The 10,150-nt window shown below is 37.8% G+C and overlaps 1 protein-coding gene across 3 annotated transcripts in view; it reads right to left on the reverse strand.

Annotated features, from left to right (window-relative positions):
- Positions 1-5,438: 5,438 nt before the first annotated feature.
- The window catches only part of rskra (ribosomal protein S6 kinase related a), a 13,990-nt gene continuing 9,278 nt past the window's right edge, over positions 5,439-10,150 (reverse strand). For 2 of the 3 annotated variants that reach the window (XM_055012516.1, XM_055012514.1), the window contains exons 12-13: positions 8,839-10,150; positions 5,439-7,864 (exon numbers count right to left, since the gene is read on the reverse strand). The exon at positions 8,839-10,150 is cut by the window's right edge. The gene's annotated coding sequence lies outside the window, so the exon portion shown is untranslated. The remainder of the gene's footprint in view (positions 7,865-8,838) is intronic. The other variant, XM_055012515.1, reaches the window with a different exon arrangement.

Genomic DNA, 10,150 nt, shown 5'->3' on the forward strand with positions numbered 1-10,150 from the left:
TCTATGCCTGTGTTTGCTTCTTTACACTGCTGTGAACAGTTTAGGCTGTTGGATTGTTCCAGATAAGACAAGTACAAGATTGTTCAGAGCCGTTCTACCACGAGCCTGACAGGAAGAACTCCAACAGCTACTGAATGTTCCTGTGGTCCCCTCAAGGCTACAGGAGGAGTCCTATGAGGACGAGCCGGTCCACCTGATGGTGGCCAGTCGCTGCGGTTCAAAGCCAACACTGACTACGTGGACTTCTACTGGACCACACGGAGGCCTTCAAACCGGACCAACAAGTTCAGCGACTCCCCGACTCGTGGGTCTGAGGACGCCGCCGAGCCTCGGTCCAGCCGGCCTCCTGTCTGTGGGTGTTTGAGTGCTGAGAGGTTTGTGGAAGCGTGTGAACGTTCTGTGTTGAAACAGCAGCTTTGGACTCAGTAACGCCCGGAAAAACCAAGAGCTCCTTTATTTGTGACTGCCACTGAAAAAACTGATGAAAATAAGTTTGCCAGGGTTCTGACTGATAACAGATTATTAAATAATGAAAATAACAGTTGAAATATTCCTTTAAACAATCCTTTTAGGTCTACATTTCCTTTACACTGACTTCTTGGTGTATGTACAAGTATTTAGGGTGGAATATACCAATAAGCCCAATGTTCAAGGGTTCTTCTGGGAATATACCATTAAACCAACCTTTTAGGTAAATGTTCCAGGATGTTGGGTAGAATATACCATCAGGTAAACCTTTTAGGTCTACATTGGAAGATTTTACAGTAGAATAATACTCCAAACCCTGCGACAGACTGGCGACCTGTCTAGGGTGTCCCCTGCCTTCGCCCGAGTTAGCTGGGATAGACTCCAGCCCCCCCGCGACCCTAATGAGGATTAAGCGGTGTATAGATAATGGATGGATGGATATTACTCCAAACCATCCTTTAGGTCTACATTTAAGGTGGAATATTCCTTTACACCAAGATTTTTTGGTCTACATTGAAGGATTTTAGGTGGAATATTCCTTTGAACAAACTTTTTAAGTTTATGTTCAAGGATGTTGGGTGGAATATACCATCAGACCAACCTCCAAGGTCTACAGTAGTGAATTTTAGGTGGAATATACCATTAAACTCACCTTTTAGGTCTACATTGGAGGATTTTAGGTGGAATTTTCTTCCAAACCATCTTTTAGTCTACATTTAAGGATATTTAGGATGGTATATTCTTCCAAACCAACTTCTCAGGTCTACATTTAAGGTGGAATGTTCCTCCATACTAACCTTTTTGGTCTACATTGAAGGATTTTTTCTAAACCACCCTTTGGGGTCTATATTTGAGGTTTTAGGTGGAATATTCATTTTAACCAGCCCCTCAGGTCTCTTTGAGGATTTTGGATGGAATACTCGGTTAAAGCAACATTTTAGGTGCATGTCCAAGGATTTTTGGTGGAATGTTCCTTTAAGGTGGATGCGTGAGGACCTTGTAGGTGGAATACTTCCTGAAACCAACCTTTTAGGTCGACATTCAAAGATTTAAAGTGGAATATTCCTTTAAACCAACCTAAATTTCATGTCTTGATCATTATCAAGTGAGAAACCTCAATCCAGACTCCTTATAATGATGTTTGAGATTTATGCTGCTGTTATTTGTTTCGTCCAGACTAAATGACAGAAATCCACAACTGTAATTTTATTTCAGGACTCAGTTATTAAATGTCAAAACAATCCATGTGACTCTAAAAACTCAACAGCTTTACAAACTCTAAGATTAAACTCTCCACAAGGATCCAAAATAAGTTGGATTTCTACATGAGAGCTTTAATTATTCTTCATCTACTTCCTGAAAAGTTTGGTCAATAAAAAAGACAAAAACTAATATTTTCAGCTGAACTAAAGACAGACTTTGTGATTTTTCTGCTCACATGTTGTGTTGTTGTAAACTTCCTCTTTCAAATAAATAGCAGCCTAACCTCCTGGAAACCAGCGTTTGTCCTGTTTTTGTGTTGCTCCTCGGCGACGCTAGACAGTCGGGTCCCAATGTTTTTTGAGCAACACACCATACTATGACGTTTTTACAATGAGGGTTCTACTATGGAACCAGTTTGACATGTTCAGGCATTCTTTGTGTGAAAACTCAGACATTTCAGGGATCAGAAGGTAGTTTTCAACTTTCTTTGTTAACTTTCTGCTTCAACTTTAAACTAAATTTCCTTCACTAAGCCAGCCCTCTGGACTTCCAGGAAGCTGTGTTCCTATTGGCTGTCCAGGTGGCTGCTTGGTGTTATCAGGAACACCTGAGCAGCTTGGTGTTATCAGGAACACCTGAGCAGCTCAGTGTCTTCCTGCTTTATGTGGCTGCAGACAAACATTTCCTCTGTTTCTCTTCACCAGTGAACCGGGTTTGGTTCCGTTGCTTTAGTTGGTTCTTTAGGCGTTGGCTTGCAGCTTCCAGCAGTAAAATCGTCTTTAATGTGTTTCTTGGTGTGTTTTAGGGCTTTGTATTGGATAGTTGTCTTGGTAAAGGTGGTTCTTTAGCCACAGTTAGCATATGGTGCTAATGTGTGCAGTGATTAGTGGATTTGCTGCAGCTGAGTTGTGTCTTTATCTTGGCTGTAGTGAGTCTTTAGAGGTTTTTGGTCAGACATATTCTGTATTCTTGTTTGAGAACCAGCATTGATTGTCCAGAAGGTAAGAGTTCCTGTCCTGATTCTCTGTTCTCAGAGGTTCTCTGGTAGGCTGTAGGAGACTTTAGCGTTTGGGTTGTGCTAGTTTGGTTTTTGTACGGTTTCATTTGGACGACTATCTTGAGGCCCCTCCATGTGGTTTTGTGAGGTTTTCTGGAACAGTTCTACAAAGCAACCTGCAGCAGAAGAGACTTTGAGAGTTTTTAGGAAGTTCTGGAGACCAGACTTTAGAGCAGCAGAAACATTTGTCAGCAGTTTGAGCAGGAGAAGGTGAGCTTCAGAGTAGAAATGAGATGGAAACCTTCTTGACCCGTGTGGTGAGGTCCTGTACCAAGAGTTTGAGCAGGTTGTGAAGAGTCTGTAGTTCTTTGGTCTGAAAGCACAAGAAGAGTCGACTCATTAAAGGAGAAAACAGGAGATATTGTTGCTTCTTCTGTCGCTATGCAGTTTCCTTAGACTGAATATCAAGTTTATATTTTAAATGATTTCCCATGTGAGCCCGAGAAGACTTCAATAAACTCCATCCCCTGGACACAACATATTTTATTACCATGTTAAATCTTTTTTCTTTTAAATATGTTTTTGAGTTTTAATCATAGTTTTAGCATAGTTTTTTCTCTTTGCTTGTTTAGTTTTGTCATCTATGTGAAAGGTGTTAAACAAATAAAGTTGAATTGATAAACTGAATAATTGACAAACTCATGATTGTGACAACAGAAGTATTTTCATTGTGATTTAAGGGTTTGTTTCATTTTTAAGGTTGGAGTTAGAATCTTGACAGAAAAAAAGATTAAAGAAATAAACTACATTAAAAAAGCAATTAAATCAAAGGAAAAAAACATTTAATACAATAAAACTTTTTTTAAAAAATTACACATTAAATACAATAAATATTAAACAGACAAAATATTTACTTAGAAAATTAAACAGAAGATACAAAAATGTAATTATGAAATTAAACAAATTTTTTTAAATAAAAATATGAAACATTAAAGATGAAATATTTTAGATAGTTAAACATTTAAAAAATACAATTAAACAAGAACATTAACCATTTAAAAAAATACAAAACATTTAATTAGATTATTAAACCTTTAAAAAGACAAAACATTTAATTAAATAATTGAATGTTTAATTAGAAAATTAAATCTTAAAGACAATAAAACTTTAAATAGGAATTAAACAGAAAATACAATGAAGCATATAAAAAGAAAATTAAACATTAAAAGGTGGTAAAACATTTATAAAGAAAAACCTTAATGATTTAATCTAAAAATTGAACATTGGAAAAGAAAAGGGAATTTTTCAAACAAGCCGATAAAACATTTGAAAAAACAACAATTAAACATTAAAAAGACAAAACATTTGGAAATCAAATCAGACATTAGAAAAGAATAAAAGGTGAGAAAAGAGCAAAACTAAACATTTAAGAAGAATCAAACTAAAGACAAAACATTTGAAAAGACACCAGTTAAACTTTAGAAGATCAAATTCAACAGAAGAGACAATAAAACGATCAAAAAGAGCAAAAACAGATAAAAGTCTTAAAGCGTTTTCTATTCTGAAATGAAAACATCAAGTTGTTTCTTCAAACATTTCCTCTTTCTATGTTCTTGGTTTGATTGTGGACAGATTTACTAAGAACTCATTTCAGAAAACTGCTTTCCAGATAAAGTCTACTAGTAGTTGAAGGCATCGATCAAACTAATGTTACCTTCTGATCTCCACAAACTTTACTGTTCAGTGAAGAGAATCAAAGTTTGTTGAGGATTTCTAAAAAACCCACAGATGAAGGTCTGAGAAGAACTCAGATGGATGGTCTAAATGTGAAATCAAGACTCATGGTCACAAGTTTTAAGGCTTCTGTTAACCAGAAAGTTCAAACTAACAGAAGTACTGAGAAACTTTTAAAACTTCAGTCCTCAGACTGTCTGAAGGTTCAAACTAACAAAGAACTACTCAAGAACTTTTAGGTTTTCAGTCCTCAGACTGTCTGAAGGTTCAAACTAACAGAGAACTACTCAGGAACTTAGAAGATATCAGTCCTTGGACTGTCTGAAAGTTCAATCTAACAGAGAACTAGTCAGGAACTTAGAAGATTTCAGTCCTCAGACTGTCTGAAGGTTCAAACTAACAGAGAACTACTGTGGGACTTAGAAAATTTCAGCCCTCAGACTGTGTGAAAGCTCAGGTCCTGAGGACTCAGGAGGTCTGGAAGCTTTGGAAAGTCTTGGAACTGAGGGTTCCACCCTCCAGCACAAAGGCTGAAGTCCAACCTCCTGAGAAAAACGGTCGAGTTAAAAAAAAAAAACTCGAAAATGACAAAAAATAGATGATAAATGCGCAAAAAAAAGAAGAATTAGTATCTGAGCGAGTAGCTCAGGGGGATAAGAAGAAGGACTACCAACCGGAAGGTCGCAGGTTCAAGACCCACCACCGGCCTTTTTCTTTCTTTGTCTTTGTCAGGCTTTTGATAAAATTTAAGAAGTGTCTGGTCTTGAACCAGCGACCTGCAGCTCCACAGGCAAATCCTTAACTCACTGAGCTACAGATCAGATACAAAGAAATAAATTCGTCGTCCCTTTGGCATCGTAGTCCCTGAAGTGACCACATGGGCAGAGCCAAGGCGGAGTCTGGGTGGAGTCAGGGCGGAGAGTAGGCGGGGAGGTGGGTGGCGGCCTCCCCCCTCTACTCCCCCACCTCCCCCCACCACCCACCACACCTTCCCCCGCCCCACGAGTTCTTCGAGTCTCCACGAGTTCTTCGAGTCTCCACAGGTTTTCCCCAGTTTCTGGAGTTTCCACCAGGTCGGAGGCAGAACAAGTTGTCATGAAGAGGTGTTGAAGTCGGCCAGGATGGACTGACTTTTTACAGCGACTAGAAGGAAGACCACTAGAAGAGCAGGTCTTTAACCACCATCCATAAAATCCATGGAGTCACTCCAGAGAAATGAAGGGAGATCAACTTTTATCAACCTCAATTCAGATGTTCAACTTCATATCTTTACTTGAAGATTTTTAGCACCACAAACCTTTAGTATCACACTTTATTATCCTTTATTAGGACTTTAAAGGAATCCACCAGCAGATTTACTTTTTGTTGACAACTTTATTCTTGTCGTCGTGGGACTGCAGTATTTAAAACTCTTCCTTCTATTTGACCTCATGTTTATTAGTTTTAGTGAAGAAACTTATTTTAATTGTCCATTAGTCTCTTAAAAACCAAATAATAAATTGGATTAGTCAAGAGGTTTAAATTTCGTACTTTGTCATATTTTAAATATGACAAAAAATATATAACAATAAAGCATCTTGAGACAATTTGACCTGTAATTGGAATTCTATAAATAAAATTGAATTAAAATTGTATGTATCTTGTAATATTGGAGTAATCCAGCCATATATGTTGGAAAACACATTTTCTTTGTCCATTAATCTGTTGATTGTTTTCTCCACTAATTAATTTCTTGTGTTGGTTTATAAAATGTCAAACCCAAATATATTCAGTTTAATGTCATAAAAACCAAAAAGATTTACATTCATGATGCAGGAATGAGGCAGTTTTTCCACTTTTTATCTTAGTTTAGTCAGAAAGACAGTTGATAATGTGTGAATTGTTGCAGCTTGCGAGCCGTAAAAGGTTTTAATCTTTGGGGCCGAGTGTCAAAAAACATTTAGAAACCAACATCAACAAAACACTCAACAAAGATTTGAACATCATTAAAGGGAAATACAACTTTTGCATGACAATGTCTAATTAAAGGACATTTATTTCCAACGTAAATGTGTGATATTCATCCGCTGGAGCTTTCTCTTCACATCGTCTTCCACCTGGACTGGTTTGGTCGGGAGCATGTGCAGCAAACATTTGAAAAACTGCACTTTAACATCAATGAATGACACTGAAGTTTAATCTCTACATAAATGAGACTGAGTCTGGATGTGCTGCTCTGTCATTAACTCCTAAGTTTAGGGAAAGTTAAAACAAAAGAGGACAGTTCAGATCAGACTTGAGAATGAGCTAATTCTGAACAAACATCTCAGACTTTCTGAGCTTCAGCACCTCTAGCAAGATATTTTAACAACAAGCAACTCAAGAGATCCAGAAGTTGGAGAGAGTTAGCTTTAGCTGAGCCAAAGAACATGTGGGACGCTAACCTAGCAAACATTTCAGACTTTTCTCTGTGACTTCTGAGAAATAATTTCTTATTTAATGACAGAGCTACACATCTTAACTCAGTCTCATGAAAACAGACTCTAATTCAGTGTCATCCATCCATATTAAAGTGCAGTTACCCAAAATGTTTGTTGCATGAGCTCCAACAAAACCTGTCCAGGTAGAAGGCCACTTTGACAAACAGGAAGTGGATGATTCCAAGCAGATTTATAGAAGGGGGAACCAGACTGTACTAAGTGTGGTGGAGTATAAAGGGGTGTTTTGTGGGTTTTTAAGGCTGATAATGATTATTAGTGAGACATTTGGAGTAGATATTCATTTGCAGTAAATGAAAGTATTTAAAATCTTGGAGTTAAACTTAGAAGAACACAAACTCTAACAGAAAACTTTGTTGATACGTTTTTGTTTTGTTTACAGATGTTAAGTTAAAGGAGTTTTATTCGTGACGTATAACCAATCAAATCACTCCAGAAGACAGAGCGACCACAGGTAGATAAAGGTTCAGAGCCAAAGTAGCGCCGTTTTTAATGTATTTATTACCGTAAATCAGTAAAAAATAAAATACTGATAATCAGTAAATCAGTCAGCCCACAATTACTACAATTCTACAATGTATGTCTCTTTCCTTTGACTTGTTATTTGTACAATATACGATGTATATGATGGCGTTTTTTCATACCAGAGGCTCTACTATGATGTTTTCTAAGAGATATACGATGCTACTCTGGTTGTTCTGGCCCTGGGTTGCTGCACTCCTCCTCAGTTGTTTTCTGGATTGTACTCAGCTGCATGTCTTCGTCCACCCGGCCTCCGTTGACTCGTCCCGCCTGCCGTCTCTGGAGCTGAAGCTGGATTGGAACAGACCAAAGTACAGTCCAATCACGATGCCAGCTGCCTCTCAAAAGGCTCCTTCATCTGGCAGGTGGCACCACTTCTTCTGAGGGGAAGCTGAGCTGGCCTGGCAGAACTTTGGAGATGTGTTCCAGTGGTTGGTGGATGTGTGGGGAGATACAGAGGGACCTTTGAATTGTTCAGAAAGGAAAACAGGGAACCCATTGGTAGTTTTAGTTTAGGGTGCTACTGCGGTGTGTTTTTGGGGTTTTAAGAGGTGAACAGGAAGAGGTTTTTTTTGTATTGATTATCTTTTACTTTGTTCCTGGTTGGAATGCCCATCAATGTCAACATGAAGTTCACTTTTAGTTCTGTTTATTTATTTTTTATTTTACTAACACCCATTTGTTTTTAACCGCCTCACATGTTGTGTTGTTGTAAACTTACTCTTTCAAATAAATACTCGTCTAACCCTCTGGAAACCAGCGTTTGGACTGTTTTTGTGTTGCTCCTCACCTACTTCAGACAGCCGGGACAAAACAACGTTTTGTGGACTGAAGGCTTTTCTATGACGTTTTTAGAGCGACATGCTAAACTATGACGTTTGTTGGACGGCACACTATACTATAGGCTTTTTTAATTGACATATAACTATGACGTTTTTTTTGTTTTTTTTTTTTTAGTTTTTTTGGTTCTAGTTTTTTTGTTGTTTTTTTAGCAACATATAAGAATTTGAACAGTTTTAAAAAATACTATACTTTTACTTGTGCAATGAAATATTATTCTATGACGTTTTTTAGACAACATATACTCTGATGTTTTCTTGAATAACATACTATTTTGACAATATACTGCACTATGACATTTTTTGAACCACATATCATACATGACAATTTTAGGCAACATCCTATCATTTTGTGCTTTTTGAACCACATAATAATCTATGGGGTTTTTTGCCGACATGCTATACTATGAACTACAGGCCATACTATGTTATTCTTGAAAAGCATACTATACTTTGACATTTTCTGAACTACATCCTATACTATGGCGTTATACACAGAGTACTTTGGTTACATGTTGATTTATAATCTAGATTTTTTTCTGTTTTATTTTATGATGGGATTACCACAGACCTGACTGTGAACACCGTTGACACCCACCTGAGGGAGAAGCTGCCTAAGATCTCAAGGCTGCTTGGTCATGGTCTTTCTGGTCCTGCTCCAGAACGCCTTCATCAACTACGTCTTCTTTTGAAGAGGCCCTCAGATGCTGCAATCTCTGACCTTCAGGAGGAACTGCTACTTTCATTCTGTAACGAGACGGCGGTTATTTTAAAGACCCAGCTCCTGGCGGCTTTGAATGAAAGTTTAACATCCATCAAAACGGAACTACAGACAGTTAAATCTGAGCTGTCGGTCAGTATTTCAAACATCAAGTCCAACCCGGCTGTCCTAAAGCACACTGTGGGTGAAACGGAAACTTCACTCTCCACATCACCGACGACATCGTCACACTCCAAAGCAGAGCACCTGTCTGCTGAACTTTTAAAAGTGGACTATAAATGTGAAGAATGTGAGCAGCAGCAGCCTGTGAGCAGCGGAACAGATGTGATCAGAAAGAAGTCTTTTTTTCTTTTCTTTCTGGTTGACTTGATGCTGTCAGATGCAGATGTTGGAGCTGATTCTGATCTTTCAGGATAAAAAGCTGCTTTTCCTTCACAGGAAATTATTCTCTCAGGTTTTCTCTGCTATTTATATTTTTATGATCTGTGATTATTTCATTATTGTAAAATAAAGTTTGAGGCGTAAAGACTCATTTAGTTATTTTATTCCTGAAATCTTTGACGTAGCAGAACTAAACTTCCATTTTCCTTAATGTACTTCTGATACTAGAACTAAACGTGTCTTCAAGACGGATCATCTGGTTTTAATGAATCAGCAGCAACATCACAACAACAAATGAGACAATGTTCAACAAATTCATGAAACTGATGTCATTTAAAACTATCAGAGTCTATTTTAGTGTCAAATTAAAGCTGATTACTGACAACTAGAACATTGTTACTATTTTAATCACATTTAAGTTTCCTGAACGTTACATTAACGTCAACCAGCAACAGTTTTATGAACTTAATGAACCACATTACAGGAACACAACACACTGCAGCTGTTTACATGAAACAACACAAACATCGTTAGCTTAATGCTACGTTAGCTTTTATCAGGCTACGACTGAGCAGCTAGCTCGGATAGCATCGCTAACATTAAAACTAATATTTACTGGATGCTAACTCTCTTCTCTGGTCAACACACAGAAATAAACTCCACCAACATCTGGAGTGCATGGCACACATTATATCTGACACAAAAGCTGCATATAAAGTGTAGTAAAAGCGGCACCGATACGAAAATAAACATTAACTTACCGAACTATCAGAGTCCTTTCAGTGTCTGCTGGTAGAATCAGCCGAAG

This window comes from Amphiprion ocellaris, chromosome 7 (genome assembly GCF_022539595.1).
Source record: "Amphiprion ocellaris isolate individual 3 ecotype Okinawa chromosome 7, ASM2253959v1, whole genome shotgun sequence".
Taxonomy (NCBI): domain Eukaryota; kingdom Metazoa; phylum Chordata; class Actinopteri; family Pomacentridae; genus Amphiprion; species Amphiprion ocellaris.